The sequence below is a fragment of the Ochotona princeps genome, chromosome 15 (genome assembly GCF_030435755.1).
Source record: "Ochotona princeps isolate mOchPri1 chromosome 15, mOchPri1.hap1, whole genome shotgun sequence".
Taxonomy (NCBI): Eukaryota; Metazoa; Chordata; class Mammalia; order Lagomorpha; family Ochotonidae; genus Ochotona; species Ochotona princeps.
In genome coordinates, this window is record NC_080846.1 from 57,513,657 (window position 1) to 57,536,806 (window position 23,150).

Genomic DNA, 23,150 nt, shown 5'->3' on the forward strand with positions numbered 1-23,150 from the left:
ACTGTACCAGGCCGAGCCCAGGAGCCCTGAACCCCAGACATGGTTTCCACGAAGTTGGCAAGGAACCAAGTACTACTAGGGCCATTGTTCACTGCCTCCAGGTGTGGCGAGCTGGCAGGAAGCTACTTCAGAAATGGAGCCAGGACTCAAACTCAGGCTCTCTGATCCAGGATACACAAATTAGTTCGCCCCCGAAACCATACCCCCAAGTTTCTTAAACCCTGCCTGTTAAATACTCATCTGAGTGGGATGGCTTGCTTGCCCACATCATATCTCTTTTGCAAAAGGGTAACTGTGGACAGAGAGGCTGCCTTGTGGTTGGCAAGTTCCCCCGTGTCCAGCTGCGGCCATCACACCCAGCTAACACATTCACAGATCCAAGCAATGCTGCCATATTGTGTGTACATGGAGATGCCGAGTGCTGGCCTGGCAAGCAAGTGCCTCACGGCTCTGCCCCACGCTGTCAGCCACTCACTTGTGAGGGAAGTGCACAGGCTGGCCCCTACAGTGTCACACATCCCTATGCATGGCTGTTGGTACAGTCAGCGTGTCTTTCGTGCCCTCTGCTGCACCCCCCCCCCCGGCTCAGCACACCTGGGGGCTTACTGGTGTCCATCCCATGGTCCTCAGGCTCCTCTTCCAGAGTCACGGGGGGCTTGGCTTTCACCACCTGCACTTGATTGCTCTTGATGGTACTGCAAAAAGTCGAAGACAAGACCTGAGCAGGACTGGCATGAAGACCCGCCTCCAGTCGCTGCTCCTGTCTGTGGAGAACCCAAGGATTCGATTGTCATGCCTGCCCTGGGCTGAGCAAGAGGAGAGCGTGCCAGACAACAGAGCAATGGCCACTTCAAAAGAGGGGGTTCAGCTGGTGTCCTGAGGGGTTGCTGAAATGGTATGGCTGTAAAGTCACTAGGTCATTGTATGGGGGACAATGCATTTTGAAATCTTCCAGAATATTCTTGTTCGTCAACGGCCTCAGGACGTCAGTTCATGGAACTCTTCACACACATTTCCTAAATAGCCATCTAGACCATGAAACAGCACTGGGCTGGCATTAAATCTGTGCCAATCCATGTGCTTTTGAAGGGCTCATTTGGGGCTTTCGTTTGGGGCTCAATGGCTCAACAGGTTCATCTACCTTCTGCAAGCATCAGCATCCCATATGGCTGCCGGTTTGAGACCCGGCTGCTCCACTTTCTTTCCAACTCCCTGAAACCCCGCACCTGCGTGGGGAGAGATTCCTGGCTCCTGGTTTCACACTGGCCCAACTCTGTCTGTTTTGACCACTTGGGGAGTTGACCAGCAAAGGGAAGATCTTTCTCTCTGTAAATCTGATTTTCCAATAAAAATAAATCTTAAAAAAAGAGAGAGAGAGATTGCTTTGAAGGCAGAGTTACAGAGGGAGAGTTGGTCAAGCTCCATCCTCTTGCTGATTTTGAGAGACAGATCTTCCGTCTGATGATTCACTCCCCAAGTATCCACAATGGTCAGAGCTGAGCCAATCCAAAGCCAGGAGCCAGGAGCTTCTTCTGGGTCTCCCACATGGGTGCAGAGTCCCAAGGCTTTGGGCCATCCTCGACTGCATTCCCAGGCCTCAGGTTGGGAGCTAAATGGGTAATGGGGCTGCTGACATTAGAACCAGCATCCATATGGGATCCTGGTGAATTCAAGGCATGGACTTTAGCCACTAGGCTACTGTGTTGAGCCCCTCTTGCTGCTGTCCCAGGAACATTAGTAGTAGCATTAGTAGGGAGCAACATTGGAAGTGGAGCAGCCAGGACTTGAACCAGTGATCCTATAGGATGCTAGCTGTACCATGCAGCCCATCTTTCTAGACTCATGGGCCATCTTTATAACTAATGTAAACTCTACCTACAGGGCTTTTCAATTGTATCATACAGGGAAGGGCCAGGAAAAAAATTGTTAAGATATGACTTTTTGTCTTCTTTTTCTTAGATTTATGTATTTGAGGACCTAGTACGATGGCTGGCACAGTGGGTAAATCCTAGCCTTGCCAGTGCCGGCATCCCCTAGGGGTACTGGCTCATGTCCCACTGCTCCACTTCCCATCCAGCTCCCTGCCTGTGGACTGGGAAAGCAGTTGAAGATGGCCCAAAGCCTTGGAACCTTGCACCCATGTGGGAGACACAGAAGAAGCTCCTGGCTCCTGGCTTCGGATTGGCTCAGTTCCAGCCATTGTGGTCACTTGGGGAGTGAATCAGTGGTGGTTCTCTCTCTCTTTTTCTGCATTTTTAATAGCAGAAAATAAGTAAACCAACTCCTAGGAATACATTGGGAATAGACAACATTTGCAAAGAACACAGCTGACACTACAGACCTTAACCAGAGAGAAAACACTCAGCCTGTTAGCCCTGCACAGTGCTGCCCGAGTCAGAGACCTGGGCTGGAATCCCCAAGGTTCCTGCTGCCACTCTCTCAGCCACCTTCTTGTGCCCTGCTCTGCTGCCAGGCCCCACACCTGCCCCTCTTCATGTGGTAAGGTTGAGGTCGAACATGAGGTGAGGCATCAGGAGCTGGGACATCTGTGTAGCACACGGGTCTTCCTTCTTGCCTCAACAGGCAGCCCCTCCTGGAGACCTGAACAGTAGGTGGTTTTGTGGTTTCCCCCTGTCCAATCAACCTGCTACCCCATTTAACCCAGAACTTTCCAGAACCTTCTGGCACCTTTGTGACATCACTGCTTGGCCCTTACCTTCCCACACCCAATGCATCCCCCTCCCACAAGGAAATTGCTTCCAGGGTAGGGGTTATTGTCAGTTGTTCATTCATTAGTCACTCATCTACACTGTGCACTTGTGTCTGGCTCTGGAAGGTTCTAGAAGGAACCACCCAAATGCAAGACCTTGGGCTAAATGCTGGGGAATATTATGGAATGCAGACCCACAGTGAAGTCTGTCCCTGGAGACAGAGGGATGCCTGGAGTCACACAGACACATGTAAAGTGACAACCACGGAGAGGCACAAGGTGGCCTGGGAGAGATGAAGTTGGGGACAGAGCTGGGCAGACAGTTTGGGGAAATGGTGTAAATTCCTTGAGCCCAGATCTGTCTGAAAGACAAAGGGACAGTCTCCTACCTTCTGGATTACTCTCCATGCCAACAGGCAGGGACGAACTTGGGGACCCAGAACTTCATCCGATGTCCCAAGTCCTTGAACCTTCGCCGCTGCAGCCGCCACAGTCTACACGAACAGGGAGCTGGAGGAGCAGAGTGGGAACTCAAAGCCCGGGCCCTACCAGGAAAGGTGTGGCCATTCCAGGGTGACCACAGTAGAAGGGTGCTCCACCTGCATTCTGCAAGCTAGCAGGGTGATGGCAGACAGGGAAAGTGGTCGAGGATGACCCAAAGCACCTGCACCTGCATGAGAGACCCGGAAGAGGCTCCTGCCTTCAAATCGATTCAGCTCTGGCCACTGTGGCCACTTGGGGAGTGAACCAATGCATTGAAGATGTTTCTCTGTCTCCTTCTCTCTGTAAATACACCTTTTAAACATATTCTTATTATAAGCAAGAAACAGACACACCCTCTCTCATCAATAGTGTCTGGTATATTGTACACACACAAGCATGTATATATTACCCTGTCACACACTGTCCGCTTAATGCATGTTTACATTACATAGACCTCTTATGGACACACTCACACACAGGTGCACTCCCAAAGAGTCTTCATCTGGTCACAAACACACACCCCCTCCTCACACACACACCTTATTGGAAAACAACAGTCTTCCTGCTGTGGGAGGTGAAAGGGTAGGATCCCTGGCTGGCAGCCAGGTTGTCCCTTAGAGGAGAGCATGAGGACAGCTCGGGACAAGCAGAGCCTGAAACTAGGCAAGAGGAGATCAAGTTCTCAGGACAGTCTGATGGTGGCCTGGGGGCTTCTGGTTCCAGCAGTTCCTGAAAGCATCAACCACACCCATTGTGGTCCCCCCCCACCCCTTCTTTGAGCAGCAGTCAGCAGGAAATGTTGTGTGCAGGAGGCAGAAAGCAAGTTTTTTTCTTAGATTTATTTATTCTTACTTATTTTTTATTGCAAAGTCAGATATACAGAGAGGAGGAGAGACAGAGAGGAAGGTCTTCTGACCATTGATTCACTACCCCAAGTGACTGCAACGGCTGGTGCTGCGCCCATCCAAAGCCAGGAGTCAGGAGTCTGGAGCCAGGAGCTTCTTCCGGGTCTCCCTCACGGCACCCAAAGGGGAGATCCAGATGGAACTCCTGGCTCCTGGCAGTGTCCTGGTCTGGCCCTGGCCTCTGCAACCATCTGGGGAGTGACCCAACAGGTGCGTCTCTCTCTCCCTCTTTGTCCACTTGTCAAATCTTTCAACAAAGTCAAATTTTTGAACAAACCAATCTCTGTGAGTGTGCGATGCTGACGGAGCTGTCTCAGAGGATCTAATCCATTTCTCTCTGGTTATGTATTTTTGAAGCCCCTTTCCCTTCTTCAATTTCCAGTTTTCTATGCAAGTCCCCCCCTTCCCCGCTCACTCTCTGCAGGTTCTTATCTTTGCCCTCATCCTCTTCTGTGTGCACCCTGGGCATGGCCCATGCATGTCCACCCTCTCTGGTTGCCTAGAGATAATTCATGCACTTGGCCAGGAAAAGCGTGAATTTTGGAAGAGGCACCTCCACCTGACCCCTTGGCAGCCGTGCTGGGCCGTCTCCACTGTTCGCTGTGAAATGATTTCGTGTAGCACAAGAATGTGGTGATGACCAAAAGTGAGAAAAGAAAAAATTCCCCCCACCCTCAAAATCCAAGGAGCACTCAGATGCTGCTGGTACAAAAGTCACCCATGGACAGCCGCTTCTGATGAAAATGGCCCTTGCGTGTTGCCTTCATTAGAGCTGCCTGTTCGAGTTTGGGTCCTAGCCAGTGGAGAGGCTCTCAGATGCACCTGCTATGTTCTAAAAAAGCCAATGGGTGACCCCAGGTGCATGCAGGGGCCCTGCTGCCTCCCAAGGTGAACATGAGGGCTTCTGAAAGGCAGGGTGTCAGAAGAGTAGGATGGAAAATGAGGGACAAAAGAGAGATGATTATGTGTTGGTTTGCCCTGCACATGTCTACCGTGGCTGGGATTAAGCCAACCTGGGCTTAGTCAGGGGCCTGAGCATTCAAGCCGACCCCTTTTCAGAGCAGTCAGGACTCGAAGCAGCACTCCAATATAGGATGCTGGTGTCGCAGCGCCAGTTCCCAGATGGGCCCTATTCTGTATCGGCACATCCTCACATGGGCCATCTTGCACTGCCTTCCCTGGCACATCAGCAGGGAGCTGGACAGGAAGCTGAGCAGTTGGGACTCAAACTTTGCACCTCCTTGTGGCGCTTGCAGGTGAAGGATTAGCCTTGCGGAACCATCGTGCTGGCCCTGTTAACTCCTCTCCCACTTGCCATCAACTCCCTGAAGTCCCCATGTGGTCCGATGTATCCCATGTGTTGTCAAAGTCCTCTCACCCGGATGTAAGCTGAGGCTGTGTCCTCCTGGCAATCTCTGAAAAGGATCGGATACTAAACTCTGGGCTTGGGGCCTTGGTCTCACTCCTCACTGGCCCCTGTATGGGATACGGTCTCCTGCACACAAAGTATTGGTTGCCAAGAAAAGTTTTATTTTACAAACACAGGCAGAATCTGACCCCTAGGCCAGTCTGCCACATTTTCACCTCATGTAAAATATATTAAAATATATAAAAAAGACACCAAAAGCAAAATGAAAAATGAAATGTCCCATGGTCTTCATCCATGAAATGAATGAACACGTCTTTGGATGTCAAAATATCTGAGAACACTTCAGGAGACAGGCGGGCCCAGATTGGCTGACTCCCCAAGCCAACTGGGGAGTCACCCTCAAGTGTGTGGGTTGGAGGCAGACATGGGTCCCCAGGCCCCGAGGGTGCAGGCTGGATGTGGCCGTGGGTCCCAGGGCCCTAGGTGCTGCATGGACACGGACAATGGATCCCCACTCCTGAGATCCTGCATGAATGAGGCCAGTAGTCGATCTGTCCCCCAGGTCCCTAAGTGCCCCATGGACATGGACATGGGTCCCCAAGAACTCAGGTCCTGCAGACATGGCAGGCATTCGTCTGTTCCCCAGGTCATAGGTGCCCCATGGACATGGAGGTGGGTGCCCCCAGACCCCACGTGCCCCATGGACATGGAGGTGGGTGCCCCCAAGGCCCCACATGCCCCATGGATACAGAAGTGGGTCCCCCAAACCCCACTTGCCCCTAGGACACGGACGTGGGCCCCCCAGATCAAAGGTGTACCAAGGACACGGACGTGGGTCCCCCAGGTCCTAAGAGTCCCATGGAGATGGAGGTGAGTCCCTCAGACGCCACATATCCCCATGGACATGGAGCTGGTCTGCCAGACCGCAGGTGCCCCAAGGACACGGACGTGGGTCTCCCAGGTCCCAGGTGCCTCATGGACACGGACGTGGGTCCCCCAATCCCTAGGTGCCTCAAGGACATGGAGGTGAGTCCCCCAGACCCCACCTGCCCCATTGACATGGAGGTGGGTCTCCCAGGTCCCACGTGTCCCATGGACACTGACCTGGGTCCCTCAGGCCCCAGGTGTCCCATGGTCGTGGAAGTTAGTCCCTCAGACCCCACGTGCCCCATGGAAGTGGCCAGCACTCAGCCTGTCCCCCAGGCCAGGACACCAGCTCAGTATTCCTGCACCCGCCCCCGCACGCGCGCCTCCCTTCCGGCCACGACCCCACCCGGCGCAGATTGGCTGGCTCTCCCTGACGGACTGCTGGGGCAGCCAAGACGCGAGTCCCTGCGGTCCCGCCCCTGCCAGGCGCCCGTTGGGGCGGGCGGTTGAAGCCTAGTAACCCTTGCTGGTAACAATGCCCCGCCCCCTGGCGGCGGAGGAGCGGCCGGCGCTGCCTCCACAAAGACTGTAGCCATGGAGACAATTACTTACCAACCAGGACCAGCTCGCAGCAGCAGCCGCCGCCGCCGCCACCGGAACGGCTGCCCGAACTCCCTGCCCGAACTGCAGGTGACCATCACTGCTGCAACCCTAGGTGTCGGGAGAGCTGGGGGACTGTGGCATAAGGGGGTTGTGGAGGGTGGGGATGTGGAGGACCTCCCCGGGTACTCCAGAGGCCCGAGGCGGCCACTCATTAGTTCACTATCCCCCAAGGGGGTGGGCCATGAGGTGCTCCCCCCTGCATTCTCCCCCAGGGACAGAGGCAGCCGCTCATTGGGCACCTCCCGGGGCACTCACCCTCAGCGCCTCCTCGGGCTGCATGAATTAGAATGCGCCAGACAAGGTGATGACCTCTCAGAGATGGAAGAGGTGCTCAGGAAAGCAGCTGAGCAGCAGGTAGCAGAGCAGCACCTCCTGGCCCTGGGGGGACGCCAGAAGCAGAAGCTCTGCAAGGTGGCCTCCAAGGTGATCTGCAAAGCCAGGTGTGTGAGGCTCGGGCCGGGGGGGGGGGGGGGGGGGGGGGGGGAACTGGCGGGAAGCAGGGGCCGCTCACTTTGTTGTGGCTCAGCATGGCCAGCTTGGAACGCTCCGCGGTCCCCAGGCGGTGGACTAGCGTGCAGCACTGGTTAGGCTTGTGCGAGTCGATGACCTGGTCCAGCTGGGTATGCACCATGGCTTTGGCCAGCTCCAGGAACCACAGCAACTGTAGGGAGGTGGGAGGTGGTCAGTGAGGAGGGTGCACCCCAGAGATAAGGGGCTCCCTGGTGGTCAGGTAGGAGGGTGCACCCCAGAGGCCTGGCCTGGGCTCCCTGGTGGTCAGGGAAGAGGGTGCATCCCAGAGGCCCGGCCGGGGCTCCCTGGAGGTCAGGGAATGGGGTGTACTCCACAAGCGTGGCCGGGGATCCCTGGTGGTCTGGGAGGAGGGGGCAAGGTACATCCCAAATGTCCAGGCCTACCTGGGGTCAGGGAGGAGGGGGCACCCCAGAGGCGCAGCCACGGACCCTGGTGATCAGGAAGTGGAGTGCACCCTCGAGACATGGCCAGGCCTCCCTGGTGGTGGTCATGGGGGAAATGCACCCCAGAGAGGTCCTGACCAGGGCTAGCCCTTCCTCCCCAGCCCTCAGGGAGCCCATGCACCATACAGGTCACACTGCTCTCTCCGGATCTCTTCCTGGTACTGGACGATGGCCTTGAGGTGCTTTAGGGAGCCCCAGATCTGGGGGACATGGTGTGGGGGTGCATTGTTGGGTAGGTGTGGCCGGATAAGGAGAGACCCAACGAGACCTGCCCCAGAGGGCCACAACGGCTGGTGGGGCTGTCTGTGCCAGCCAAACCAGGAGCCAGCAGCTGCTCTGAGTCTCCCAAGCACGTGCAGGGAGCCAAGCACTTGGGCCATCCCACTTGCATTCCTTACAGACGCCAGTTCAAGTCCTGGCTGCCCCACTTCCCATCCAGCTCCCTGCTTGTGGCCTGGGAATGCAGTGGAGGACGGCCCAAAGCCTTGGGACCCTGCACCCATATAGGAGACCTGGAAGAAGTTCCTGGCTCCTGGCTTTGGATCGGCTCAAATCCAGCTGACAGAACCACTTGAGCAGTGAAGGTATTTCTGTCTCTCCTTTGCCCTGCAAATTTCCCTTTCCAATAAAAATAAATCTTAAAAAAAAAAAAAACAAAAAAACCCAGCAGTGAACCCACACACTGTGATAGGAGGTTGGCTGTTTCCAAGACATGACCAGATGGCTGGACAGGTACACACACGAGTCTGCTCACAGGGGGGAAGTGGTGGTCCTTCATGTGGGGCCTCCATTCAGGGGCACCTGGTCCCAGTGTTGCCCGAATCATTTGTAAAATGGGCTCATCCACTTCTGCCTCAGAAAGGTTGCTTCTGGGAGCCCCAAGCCCTGGATGTGTGGAACCCCCCCACCCGGCCTCTCTTCCCACCCGGGGAGGGGGGTGATCGCCTCACCTGGGTTACCTTCTGCAGTTGTCTGTCACTGTCCACCACAAAAATGTCCATCTTGGATTTCTGGGCGATGAGCCGGCAGACTCTGGGCGAGTTGGTGGACAAGAGGCCCACAGAGAAGCCCCTGGAAGCAGAAGCACAGAGGACCTAATGGGTTTCCTGACCCTGCCCCCCATCCAGGCCCACAAGGTACCCTGTGGGACGGTAGGACAGAGGCCCAGCCCTGAGCCCTGGGCTGTGTGCTAGCATGTGGGATGAGTGGGGGGCTCCAGTGTTCTGGAAGGGAGAGCTTGGAGTGTGGATCCTACAAGCAGGGAAGGCTTCCTGGAGGACGGGATATGTGAGCTGGGCTCACCACCCCACCAGCTGTCTGCTGGGCAGGCCTCGGGCATGTGTGTGAGGGGGACAGGCAGCTTGGGCAGCCTTACCCTGACATGATGGCACCAATGCTAGCAATGACCCACTCTTGCAAGTTCAGTCCCATGATCCTCACGCTGTGGAAGCGCTTGACGCCCAGTTGTGGGATGGGTGGGGTGGAAGAAAGAGAGAGAATGAGGTTGCATCCACTGGGTCACTCCCTAGACAGCCATGGCAGCCCTGGCTTGGCCAGGCCAAAGGCAGGAACCGGGAATGCCGCCCAGCTATTTCCCACGCAGGTGACAGGGCCCCCTGACCCCTGGACCGTGAACCATTGTGTGTCTGCCTCTCAAACACAGAGGAAAACCACCTGTTGGTTGGATACCTGGCCTGACAGTGAATGCATGTAGCTGTGATGTGAGGGCGGCCCCTGTTGAATTCCTGTAGCAAGCCTGCTGGCTGCTGGCACTGTTATAGCCTGCGTGCTTGTATATGAGCTGCTGGAATATGTTAAACCTACTGGGGCATGCCCAAGTTCTATACATCTCCATTTGTAAGCGTGGAGTCCTGGCTCAAGGACATAGGCACCTGGCCTTATTCCAGCTGGGAGTGATACACAGGTGCAGGAGGTGGGAACATAGGAATGGGATGGAGTATTGCCTCAGGGGTTATCTGGTAGATGCAGGGGTGCAGGCCACCCTCCACCACCACTTTGCAGGCCATACCCTGAGGAAAGCCTTGGCTGCACGTCAGCACTCCTCATAGTACTCAGTGTAGGTGAGCAGGTACCAATCGTTCCTGTGCTTGGAGCCCAATGCGACATAGTCAGAGTACTTGACGGCCATGCCCATGACCAGGTCGTGCACGGTGAGGGGGCCTCACTGTCACACAGGTTTCTGTCCTGTCACAGCCTGACCTCGCCGTCATGCTGTGTGGTCCAGTAGTCGAGGCCTGCAGGCTGCCCAGCAGGGAGACTGGGCGAGAGAGAGATTGCCTGGTGTGTGGGGAAGGGGTGGGCAGGTGCAGACACGGGGTGGGGGTGGGGGACAAGACCCTGGAGAGGCAGGGGCACAGAGGCTGTGGTGGGACCCTGCTGGGGACAGGCAACATGAGCTGAGACGGAGAAAGGTGGGGCAGGACCCTGGATGCTGGGATGACCAGCCTACCTCTGCCCTCCACCTCCTCACTGTGGGCACTATCATGGCTGCTGGGCCTGGCCATCTGGTCTACTGGGGCTGACCAGACATTGTCACGAGCCAAGTGAGAGTATGTTGAGAGTGTCCTGTGGAGGCAAAGCCTGGTGCCACCAGTCCCAGCAGGCCTCTCAGAGCGGCTGCAGTGACAGGCCGGCCCAGCACAGAGGGTAGAGAGGGAAGCCACCTGACAAACTCTGTCCTGAGGCTGCTGAGGTCCAACACGTTGGCCAGAGAAGGAGATGCAGCAAGGTGGGTGGCAGCCAGGACATGGTTCCCGTGCCTTCTGTGCCCATCTGTCACCAGTGTGCAGCCCCAGGCCCCCACCTCCTCCCCTTCACAGTCTGCTTTCACCCTCTCCCTGGATCTCCCCTGTGTAGAACCCCAGGGGACAGCAGTCTGGAGATGGGCCACACTCAGAACTTAATCCTGTCTGTGGACTGGCCCTTATGAGCTCACGGCAGATTGCGGGTGCTGACGCAGTTCTCTGATTGGCCTGTGAACAGTGACCTCATGCAGTGGGGATGGGACACCCCAGAAAGCGATTCACTGCCCCTCCCCACCAGTTCAGTGATCTCCATGGTGATAGTGCCCAGGGAGGAGGTGGGCTCCACGCCTTGGATTCAAGTGTGAACGGTGCCATGGTACACCCTGACCTGGGGTGAAGGCGGCTTTCATGGGGCACCGTGGGTTGGGTCCAGGTTGTGGAGTTGAGATGGGGTAGCGGGGGGCATGTTATAGATTCATTTTTCCCCTCTCTCACACACACTCACACAGGTGTGGTGTGTGCTGGGGATAAATGAACTGCTAAATTTGTGTAGAATTCCACTTTCACTCATGGCTGGATGCTGTTGGGTTTCAAAAGTAAAAATAAGCGGCTCAGTGGCTACATCCTCTGCCTGTGGACTGGGAGAGCAGTCAAGGACGTTCCAAAGCCTTGGGACCCTGAACCCATGTGAGAGACCCGGAAGAGGCTCCTGGCCCCTGGCTTTGGATCAGCTCAGCGCTGGCTGTTGTGGTTATAGGGGCACCCGTTTGAGTCCCGGGTGCTCCATTTCCCATCCAGTGAGTAGAAGTTGTCTGTCTCTCTACCCTGTGTAATTCTGCCTTTCAAATAAGCAAATGAAGCTTTGGAAAGAGCTCAGTGCACTGGAAACTGTTCAGAGGAGGATGGGAAGCACGGTGAAGTTGTGCTGCACATGAGGCAGGAATCCATGGGGTAATGGGAGATATTGCAGGGAGGCTGTTCTTCCCCCAGGACCAACCATTAAAAGACAAGTTCAGTGAAACACATGGAAACCTTTATAAAGTTGGCATGTTGAGGTCTTTGTAAAGATGCATATAGATGAGGAGTCAGCACCATGGCTGAACTTGCTAATCCTCCACCTCCAAGCACAGACATCTCATAGGTGCAACCAGTTCGAGTCCTGGCTGCTCCACTTCCCATCCAACTCCCTGCCTGTGGCCTGAGAAAGCAGTGGAGGACGGTCCAAAGCCTTGGGTCCCTGCACCCACATGGGAGACCCAGAAGAAGCTCCTGGCTCCTGGCTTCAGATCGGCTCAGCTCTGGCTGTTGCAGCCACTTGGGGAGTGAAGCAACGGACGTAAGATCTTTTTCTCTCTCTATCTCTCCATAAATCTGTCTTTCCAATAAAAGCAAATATGTCGTAAAAAAAAAATAACTAAAGGTTCCCAAGCCAGAACTGATGTGTGTTCAGGCCATTCCCCATCACACTGCACACGAAGCAGGAAGTGACCGCCTTGGACTGTCAATCTAGATCCATGACAGCAAAGAGCTTTATTACCAGGACTTGTCAGGGGGCTTCCAAGTGACTCCAGGGCAAGTGTGTGGGTCTGGGGGCCTGGCCCTTCAAACTCGAGGTGGCTAAGGTCTCCTGATATCCTCTGCAGGATCAGAGAAGAAAAAAATAATCATGATAAATCCAGCTGGAAACCCCAGTGCTAGAGCTGTGTTTTGGCCCAGCCAGTTCATCTTGGTCCTTCCCCTCTCTGCCCAGGGCTTCTCCAGGCCCATGGCTGGGAGGTGCATGGACAGACCTGTGAGAAGCCTTGGGCTGCAGCAGGCAGGGTTCAGCGAGGCACCTCCTCACCACCATTGGGGAAAATGACCACCAAGAGAGCATGACCTCGCAGACCCAAGGTGCAGCACCTGCTCCAAGGAGCAAGCTGCACGCAGCTGACCTGGGGGAGAAGAGAGAACAGGATGTGACGTGTGTGCCCGTCACTATCCATGAGACACCCCTAGGGTCTTAATGAGAGAATGGATTCCCTGGGCATCACCCCTGATCCCCTCACCCCTCCATGGAGAGCTATCTGCTGAGTGATGCCATCCAAGGAAAATGCAACAGCGCTTCCACCTTCCACCCACACAACTGAAACTGTCTCAGTAGCTACATTGCAAGAAAACAAATGAGCAGAGAAAACGAATGGTTACAGGAAGTGTTCTGTGACCCCATGTATTATCACCTCAACCTATAAATCCCATGTGTGTTGGACGTCTTGAGTTAGAGGGGCCTCACCCAGGCTGGATGGGGCCAATAGTGGAGGGTCCACCTCCCACTGCAAAGTAAAATCAGAAGTGATACAAAGATGGGAGGGGGGCTGTGGCAGTGGATGTGGGATGCTGAATGGAGCCCACCCTGAGACACTTGACAAAAGGTGGGGGACTTAAGCCAGCACGTGTTGAGTGAGGGGCAAAGGGACTGAGAGAGCACAGGCCTCCTGCCACAATTCCCCTGCTGTGAGTCATGGTGTCAAAGTGGGGCCCCATATAGAGATGGAGACATTCCAGAGGTTGAGAGGAAATCATTAGGGCAGGGGGACTGGCATTCCCATGGGAAGGGGATCTCTGTCTCACACACACACACACAGCTGTAGGGTCAGGGGGAATTGGTCATTCATGTACCCTGAACTGACCACATACAGCAGCTCATCAGGCCTGAGTCCCATTGTGGGGCTCTCCAACCTGCCCCCTCCCCACACCAATTCGGGCATCAGAAGTTGGACACTTTTCCCAGGCAGGAGTTTTCCAGGGGCTCCCGTGCTGTGCGGCTGCCTGGACACCTGGCAGGTGAGCAGGCTCACCTCTCTGCCCCTTGCTGTCCCCAAAGGGGGGCAGCCGTCCAGGGTTCCTGGCCCATGGAGCTTCCTCCTCCAACTCCTGAGAAAGGCTTTCTCTACCGAAACCGCATGAAGCCCTAGTCATGGATGTAAGTCCTATCCCGCACCTTGTGGCAACTAGAAAAGGCCGGAAGTACTGGGCATGTGCTGTGACCCCGTGAAGAAAGCCACTGCCTGTGACACCAGAATCCCATAGGGGCATCCCAGAGTCCACACGCACTCTGTGGTTCTGCTGCTTGGTGGGCCTGCCATGCGAGGGGCACTCTCAGGCCCAGTCGGTCATGGCACAGCCACACCTAGCAGAACATGCCTCGCACCCACGTCTCAACGTCTGTCTGCCTGCTGCAAGTGCAGCCGCTTGCACAGTCATTGGTATAGGCTCTCGATTTGCTGCCTGTATGTGAACTTTATGAAATGCTTCTTAATTTTTGCCATCAGACCTGAGAGGAGAAAAGTGGCTAAGCCAGCTTCTGTCAGGGCCTCGCCAGAGCCAGAGCCATGCTCTTTGGACTTTCCAGCCACCAACACCTGTGAACTGAAACCTTTGTTCTTTACAACACAAACCCTCCTCTGGAGTTTCCGTATAGTAACACAAGAACTGACACAGCAGGAGCCATAGCGAGCCCCGGGTGGTATAGGTCCAAGGCTAAGGATGGTCACGTGAGCCAACATGGGGAGGGAAGGGCCACTGTCGGCAGGCAGCTTGCAGGATGAGGCCTGGACGGTGAGGAGGAGCCGCCCAGGCACAGGATTGGGATAGGAGGGTGTTGGAAACAGAGGGAGAGCAGGTGCCAAGGACCTGTGATTGGACCGTGCCAGGAGAGCTGCAGGCAGCATCAAGAGGTGGGACAGAGAGGAGAGGGAGTCCTGCTCAGAGCTGCAGGGAGGAGTTCAAATCTCACTCCCAGACACGGGACACAGGACACGGCACTGGGATGAGTCTGTGGTCAGGGAGCTCAGAGCCTATTAGCTGCAAGTGGCAACATCTGTGCCATGCCCACCAGTCCCTAGCTGGTCACACAGACCCCCTCAGAATAAGGAATCCATCCGTTTGGAGCCCATGGGAACTCAGACACAAGCCAAGGACAGGCTCCCCGCTCACCTAGCTCCCCAGTTACAATGGAGAAGTCCTTCTCCACAATCAGCCACATGCAGTTCTTCCGTGCATTGGAGTTGGCCTCTGCTTTGATGGCGTCAATGCCCTTCTGGTTGGCCATGTACACCAAGGGGGTCCCACAGCCTCACAACCTCCCTTACAGTGCTCGCCTGGCTGCCCATGGCTCAGCAAGAGTTGAGCGTCTCTGGGCTCAGCTTGTCCAGCAGCTCCCCACTTAGCAGTCAGTCTCACACTGTACATGCCACGCCCCACCCCGGGGGGGGCACCTGTGTCACCACTTGGGGCCTATCTGTAGCCGGTGCCACCTGCCCACACCAACACTCATGCCGACCCTCTGCGGAGGGGGATATGGATGGCAGCCTACCTTCAATGTGAGCAGCATGTCTCCCACCAGCACGGTGTGGCTGATAATGGGAATCTTCTGCTTCGCCAGGGTCCTAATTGGTTCTGGAGACACGTTCTCGCCAACCGCCATAATGAGGATTTCTGTAACACAGGCCGGTTGGTGATGTCACTTTCCTCACAGTGGGGTGTGCCTGCCTGCCCAGCTGCACCTGCTGCGGTGCCTTACAAATTGGCCAAGTGGACTGCATCTGACAGCCCGGCTGCCTGTCCCTGTCCTGGGGGTTGCAGGGGAGGTGTGTATGTGTGTGCAGCTGACTCAGAGAACTGCCCCAATGGAACAGCGCCATCTGCTGTCCGTGACGTGCACCTTCTTCCCCTTCCACCAACCAGTCCTTTCCCAACCTCAACCCTGGGGTCTTACACAGTGACCAAACCATCCTGCTACAAAGTTTATGGAAAGGGCCCTGGCACGCTGGCCTAGTGGCTAAAGTCCTCACATTGTACACGTGTGATGCCATATGAGCCCTCGTTCTAATTCCGGCAGCCCTGCATCCCATCCAGCTCCCTGCTTGTGGCCTACGAAAGCAGTGGAGGACGGCCCAGTGCATTGGGATCCTGCACCTATGTAGGAGACCTGGAGCAAGTTCCTGGCTGCTGGCTCCAGACTGGCGCATCACTGGCCATTGCGGTCACTTAGTGAGTGAATCATCGGATGGAAGTTCTTCCTCTCTCTCTCTCTCTCCTCCTCTCTGTATATCTGACTTTGCAATAAAATAATCTTTTTGCTTTTAAAAACTTTATGGAGTGCCTGACGGTGTGGCCTAGTGGCTAAAGTCCTCACCTTGAACCCGCTGGGATCCCATATGGGCGCCGGTTCTAATCCCGGCAGCTCCACTTCCCATCCAGCTCCCTTCTTTTGGCCTAGGAAAGCAGTCGAGGACAGCCCAAAGCTTTGGGGCCGTGCACCCATGTGGGAGACCCGGAAGAGGTTCCTGGTTCCTGGCTTCTGATCGGCACAGCACCGGCTGTTGCGGTCACTTGGAGAGTGAATCATCAGACGAAAGGTCTTCCTGTCTCTCCTCCTCTCTGTATATCTGACTTTGTAATACAAACTAGTAAACCTTTTAAAAAGTTTATAGAAAAATGGAATTCAAAAATTATGTTTCTTCTGGGCTTTTTCTGTATCTGCCTAATTGCTCTGCCTTTCAAATAAGTGAATCTGTTTACAAAATTATTGATGCTCTCTATTTTTTTAAAGATTTATTTTTATTGGAAAGTCAGATATAAACAGGAGGAGAGAGGAAGAGCTTCCGTCCACGGATTCACGCCCCAAGTGGCCACAATGGCTCAAGCTGAGCTAATTCGAAGCCAGGAGCCAGGAGCCAGGTCTCCCGCACAGGTTCAGGCTGCGAAAGCTTTGGGCCGTCCTCAACTGCTTTCCCAGACCACAAGCAGGGAGCTGGATGGGAAGCAGGGCAGCTGGGACTTGAACTGGCACCCCTAGGGGATGCCGGCACGTGTAAGGCAAAGACTCTAGCCACTAGGCTACCACTCTAGGCCCTCCATTTGTATTTTCATATCCACACACACAAAAGGTCTTCAAAAATATTTGTTGGAAGTGCATATTGTAGAAACTGTGTGTGGATTTCAAAAACAAATTTTTTGGTGGAAAAATAAACTTCTTTGAGTTGGACAAGTAGCTTAGTGAAGCCCATGCCAAGGATGTGGGTTTGAGTCCCGGCTGGGGCACCTGACTCCAGCTCCTTGCGCATGTGCACCCTGGGAGGCAGCAGGTGGTGGTTGAGTGCTGGGGTCCCTGCTGCCATGGGGGAAGCCTGCAGGGAGTGTCCAGCCTCTGGCCTTGGCCTTTGGTTGGTTATTGCAGGTGTTTATGGAGGGGGTCTGTGATCAGGCACTCTGTGTGTCATTCTGTCTCTCACATAAATAAATACACAGACTGGCCTCTTCATTCCATTTTCCCTAACAGGGAGTGAGAGTTCAGGTTCTCGTGTCTCCCAGGCCCCATCCTGTCAAGCTTGGAGCCTGCTGTCACATGTGGGGAGTGGCAGATCCTGGCTGCAAGCTATGGGAATTGGGGAACACAAGGGGCGGGACCTCCGCAGGTGCAGGCCCAGGGGGCGGGACCTCAGCAGGTGCAGGCAGGTGTGGCCCAGGGGGCAGGGGCCTCAGCCTGTGCAGGTAGACTCAACCAAGTCCCCTACTACCTTTGATGGGTCCCGTAATATACAATAAGCTCTGGCTGTCCATACGGCCCAGGTCCCTGGAGTGCAACCAGCCATCCTCATCGATGACTTCTGTGGTGGCGTCCTCCACGTCCCAGTAGCCCATGAAGACGTGGAGGTCCCACAGGCCGACCTCGCTGATGGCATTGGCATTCTGCTGGGACACCATGGTCTTACAGCCGCTCAGGACCTTCCTGCAGCTGCTGAAATGGGGGCAAGGGAGCCACCACTCAAACACACTGGCCACGGGCATTTGCTCCTGCAGCCCAGCGGGCAAAAGTGAGACCCGGGGCTGGGACTCACTCCCAGCCTCTTCCTCTACGTGGTCCCACTCCCAGCACTCTCTGGACCAGAAAGCTCAGGTTGTCTGGGTGGCTTCTTACACCTTGTGTGTGTGTTGGGGAGAGGGGTGGACAGGAGCTGTAAATCCCAGCCAGAGTACAGTCTTCAAAACAGTCATGGAAAATATGTTATGGAAAAATATGCATGGTTTTCAAATTTTTTTGTACCAAAAGTGTGTGTGTGTGTGTGTTGATTTGAAAGGCAGAGAAGGGCCGGGGCACAGTAGCCTAGTGGTTAAAGTCCTCCTCTTGCATGCACTGGGGTCCCATAGGGGCACCAGTTTGTGTCCCAACTGATCTACTTCCCATCCAGCTCCCTGCCTGTGGCCTGGGAAAGCAGTCAAGAACTGCCCAAAGCTTTGGGACCCTGCATCTGCGCGGGAGACCCGGAAGCAGCTCTTGGCTTTGAATTGGCTCAGCTGCAGCCATTGTGGCCACTTGGGGAGTGAACCAGCAAATGGAAAATGTTTCCCTCTGTCTCTCCTCCTTTCTGTATATCTGACATTCCAATAAATTTTCTTTTTTAATTTTTTTCTTTTCTAAGAGAGAGAGAGAACAAACAGGGATTTTTTCAATTTGGTGGTTCACTCCCCCAAAGCCTGCAGTAGCCAGAAGAGGACCACACTGAAGCCAGGAGCCCAAAGCTACACATCCTGGTTCCCCAAGTGCGCTGCAGGCCCCCCACTGCCGTCCTGAGTCCTGGTGCCAGCCCTCCTACTTGGCAGGGTGTGCACAGCAGGGAGCCGGACTCAGAAGCCTGGCTGGGGCTTGAACCCCAACCCTACATCTCATGCCCTATCTATGCTTGCAAACACCTGCCCCTTTCCCCACACCCCAAAGCTTGCCTACAGTTCCACACTTCTAGGAAGCCTTGGAGGCACCCTGATGGGTGTTTGGTCTGGTCATTGTTGGTGCCAGAAAAGGCTGTGGTGATTTTGCCTTGGCAGGGCATTTATTTGAAAGGTTTGAATGTGTCTTCTCCTCCCAATTCCTCCCTCTCCACCCAGTGAAACACTCCCCAAGCCTGATGGGAGCTAGGAGGCTGCAGGTCCAACTAACTACGATGAAGTCATCCCACAGTCAGGCTGGCCTGTAATCCAGGACAACCCCGTGTCCTTGCAACAAGTTCACGCATGGAGGTGGCATGTGAATTCAGGGCTGGAGATCAAAAATGCTTCCCCCTGCAAACCGGGGGCCCCAGGCACTGCCAGTCCCACGTGCAGCTGCTCGTGCCATACTCTTTGATGCAGTACGTCTGTCCTCCAGAATCATGAGTCAGTCATTTGGTGGTTCTTGGTATTGGATGATTTGTCCAGGGCCCCAGTGTGGAGGGTGAACTTTTCACCACCACTAGGGACTCCCATCCCATGTCCATGGTTTGAGGCCCAGCTGCTCTGCTTCTGACCCATCTCCCTACTGGTATCCACCCTGGAGGGCAGCAGGTGCTGGCTCCAGGAGTTGCCTGCTACCCCCATGGAGATCCCAGATGGAGCTCCTGGGCCCTGGCTCTGGTGTTGTGGGTGTTTGGGAGGTGAGCCAGCTAATATGAAGTTCTCTCTCTCTCTCTCTGCCTTTCATATAAAAACATAGATCTTGAAAACATACTGGAGGTAGAGGTTGGCATCCGTGCCTTTTGTGCCCTACCAGGAAGTGTCTTATCTCCAGGGAAGGCATGCCCTTTGGTTTCCAAGGAATTTGAGTGGGCCTTTGGGTTCCACACGAAACAGCCCAAGTGGGGGATGACAGAGTGGACAGGGGTTAAAGTCAAGGGCAGCAGGTGATTTTGCCTCATTGTGAGATTCAACTGGTAGTCAGCTTCTCTGGCCAGATCCCGGATGACTCGAGAGGCCCGAGTCTGGGAGAGCAGCCAGGCCAGGAAGTGGCCATTGGGAGGAGGTTGGGAGGATCAGGCTAGGTTCTGGTTCCTGGTCCTGGGAGAAGGCCAGGAGGACCCAGGCAGTGGTCTGAGGTGGGGCATCCGAGAGATGGGGTGTTGAGGCTCTCATGGTGGGTGGGAGAGGATCATGCAAGAGACAGCCTTGCCTTTCCAGTCTCTGTCTGTCTCATTGTCTTTCTCTGTCTCAGAAAAGGCAAGGCTGGCTCTCTGTCTGTCTCTCTGGCTGTCTCTCCCTCAGTAAGCCAGCCTTGCCCTGCCAATCTGTGTCTCTCTCACTATCCTTCTGTCTGGCAAGGCAAGGCTTACTCTTAGGCTCTATCTCAGGCAAGGCAAGGCTGACTAACTGACTCTCACTCTGTGTCTGTCTCTCGCTCTCTCTCTCTCTCTCTCTCTCTCTCTCTAAGGCAAGGCAAAGCTGACTCTCTGTCTCTTTTTTTTTTAATTTTTTTTATTAATTATTATGCATTATGTGACAGTTTCATAGGCTCTGGGAATCCCCCCACCCCTCCCCACGCCCCTCCCCCCTGGTGGATTCCTCCACCTTGATGCAGTATTACAGTTCAAATTCCATCAAGTTCTTTCCTTGCAAACATATACCAAGCATAGAGTCCAGCTACTTATTGTCCAGATGGGTTGAACAGTTTCTTGGGGAGACCATTTCAGGTCCAAAGTCAGAGCTGGTAGAATATCATCCCAGTCAATTAAGAGTCTCAATATAACATCAACAGCAATTTGTAACATTATGGAATTGACAAGGTTTTGCGTAACCAGTATGTAAAAAAAAAAAAAAAAGAAAGAAGCAAGTTCTCTCTCAGAGAGCGAACCTTGCCTTCCCAGTCTCGTTCTGTCTCGCTATCTTTCACTCTCTCAGGCAAGGCAAGGCTGGCTGTCACGCTCTCTCTCCTTGTCTGCCTGTCTCTTAGAGAGCCAGCCTTGCCTTGACAATCTGTGTCTCTCTCACTATCTCTCTTTCTGTCTGGCAAGGAAATGCTGGGTCTATGTCTCCATCTCTGGCAAGGCAAGGCTGGCTCTCTGTCACTCACTTTGTCTGTCTGTCTGTCTCTCAGAGAGCCAGCCTTGCCTTGCGAACCTGTGTCTCTCTTGGGGTCTGTCTGTCTCTCTGTAAGGTAAGGCTGGCTCTCAGTCTCTCTCTCTCTCTGTCTGTCTGTCTCTCAGAGAGCCAGTCTTGCCTTGCCAATCTGTGTCTCTCTTGCTGTCTGTCTCTCTGTCTTTGACAAGGCAAGGCTGGCTCTCTGGCTCTCTCTTTGTCTGTCTGTCTCTCAGAGAGCCAGCCTTGCCTTGCCAATCTGTGTCTCTCTCGCTGTCTGTCTGTCTCTCTGGAAAGGCAAGGCTGGCTCTCTGTCTCTCTCTTTGGCAAGAAAGGCTGGCTCTCTGCCTCGGTATCTATCTGTCTCTATGGCAAGGCAAGACAAGGCTGTCTCTCTCTCTCTCCCTGTCTGCCTGTCTCTTAGAGAGCCAGCCTTGTCTTGCCAATCTGTGTCTCTCTCTCTGTCCCTTTGTCTCCTGCAAGACAAGGCTGACTCTCTGGCTCTATCTCTGGCAAGGCAAGGCTGGCTCTCTGATTCTCAATCTTTCTGCCTGTCTGTCTGTGTCTCAGAGTGCCAGCCTTGCCTTGACAATCTGTGTCTCTCTTGCTGTGTGTCTCTCTCTGGCAAGGCAAGGCTGGCTCTCTGTCACTCACTCTGTCTGTCTGTCTGTCTCTCAGAGAGCCAGCCTTGCCTTGCCAATCTGTGTCTCTCTCGCTGTCTGTCTTTCTGGCTGGCAAGGCAAGGCTGGCTCTCTGGCTCTCACTCTGTTGGTCTGTCTCTCTCTCTCTATGGCAAGGCAAGGCTATCTCTGTCTCTCTCTGTGTGTCTGTGTCTAATGAGCCAGCCTTGCCTTGCCGATCTGTGTCTCTTTCGCTGTCTGTCTGTCTCTCTGGAAAGGCAAAGCTGGCTCTCTGTCTCTCTCTTTGGCAAGAAAGGCTAGCCCTGTCTCTCTCTCTCTCTCTCTCTCTCTCTGTCTCTCACAGATCCAGCCATGCCTTGCCAATCTTTGTCTCTCTTGCTGTCTGTCTCTCTCTCTCTCTGGCAAGGCAAGACTTGCACTATGACTCTCACTCTGTCTGTCTATCCGAGAGCCAGCCTTGCCTTTCCAATCTGTGACTCTCTTGCTGTCTGTCTCTCTCTCTGGCAAGGCCTGGCTGGCTCTCTGTCACTCACTCTGTCTGTCTGTCTCTCAGAGAGCCAGCCGTGCCTTACCAATCTGTGTCTCTCTTCCTCTCTGTTTTTCTCCTTCTGGCAAGCCAAAGCTGGCTCTCTGACTCTCACTCTGTCTGTCTGTCTGTATCTTTCTAACATAAGGCAAGGCTGGCTCTCGCTCTCTTTCTGTGTCTGACTGGCTCTCACTCTAAGGCAAGACAAGGCTAGCTCTCTGACTCTCACTCTGTCTGTCCACCTCTCAGTGACCAGCCTTGTCTTGCCAATCTGTGTCTCTCTCTCTGTCCCTTTGTCTCCTGCAAGACAAGGCTGACTCTCTGGCTCTATCTCTGGCAAGGCAAGGCTGGCTCTCTGATTCTCAATCTTTCTGCCTGTCTGTCTGTGTCTCAGAGTGCCAGCCTTGCCTTGACAATCTGTGTCTCTCTTGCTGTGTGTCTCTCTCTGGCAAGGCAAGGCTGGCTCTCTGTCTCTCACTCTGTCTGTCTCTCAGAGAGCCAGCCTTGCCTTGCCAATCTGTGTCTCTCTCGCTGTCTGTCTTTCTGGCTGGCAAGGCAAGGCTGGCTCTCTGGCTCTATCTCTGGGGCAGGCAAGGCTGGCTTTCTGAATGTCTCTCACTCTCTGTGTATGTCTGTCTCTCAGAGAGCCAGCCTTGCCTTGCGAACCTGTGTCTCTCTTGGGGTCTGTCTGTCTCTCTGTAAGGTAAGGCTGGCTCTCAGTCTCTCTCTCTCTCTGTCTGTCTGTCTCTCAGAGAGCCAGTCTTGCCTTGCCAATCTGTGTCTCTCTTGCTGTCTGTCTCTCTGTCTTTGACAAGGCAAGGCTGGCTCTCTGGCTCTCTCTTTGTCTGTCTGTCTCTCAGAGAGCCAGCCTTGCCTTGCCAATCTGTGTCTCTCTCGCTGTCTGTCTGTCTCTCTGGAAAGGCAAGGCTGGCTCTCTGTCTCTCTCTTTGGCAAGAAAGGCTGGCTCTCTGCCTCGGTATCTATCTGTCTCTATGGCAAGGCAAGACAAGGCTGTCTCTCTCTCTCTCCCTGTCTGCCTGTCTCTTAGAGAGCCAGCCTTGTCTTGCCAATCTGTGTCTCTCTCTCTGTCCCTTTGTCTCCTGCAAGACAAGGCTGACTCTCTGGCTCTATCTCTGGCAAGGCAAGGCTGGCTCTCTGATTCTCAATCTTTCTGCCTGTCTGTCTGTGTCTCAAAGTGCCAGCCTTGCCTTGACAATCTGTGTCTCTCTTGCTGTGTGTCTCTCTCTGGCAAGGCAAGGCTGGCTCTCTGTCACTCACTCTGTCTGTCTGTCTGTCTCTCAGAGAGCCAGCCTTGCCTTGCCAATCTGTGTCTCTCTCGCTGTCTGTCTTTCTGGCTGGCAAGGCAAGGCTGGCTCTCTGGCT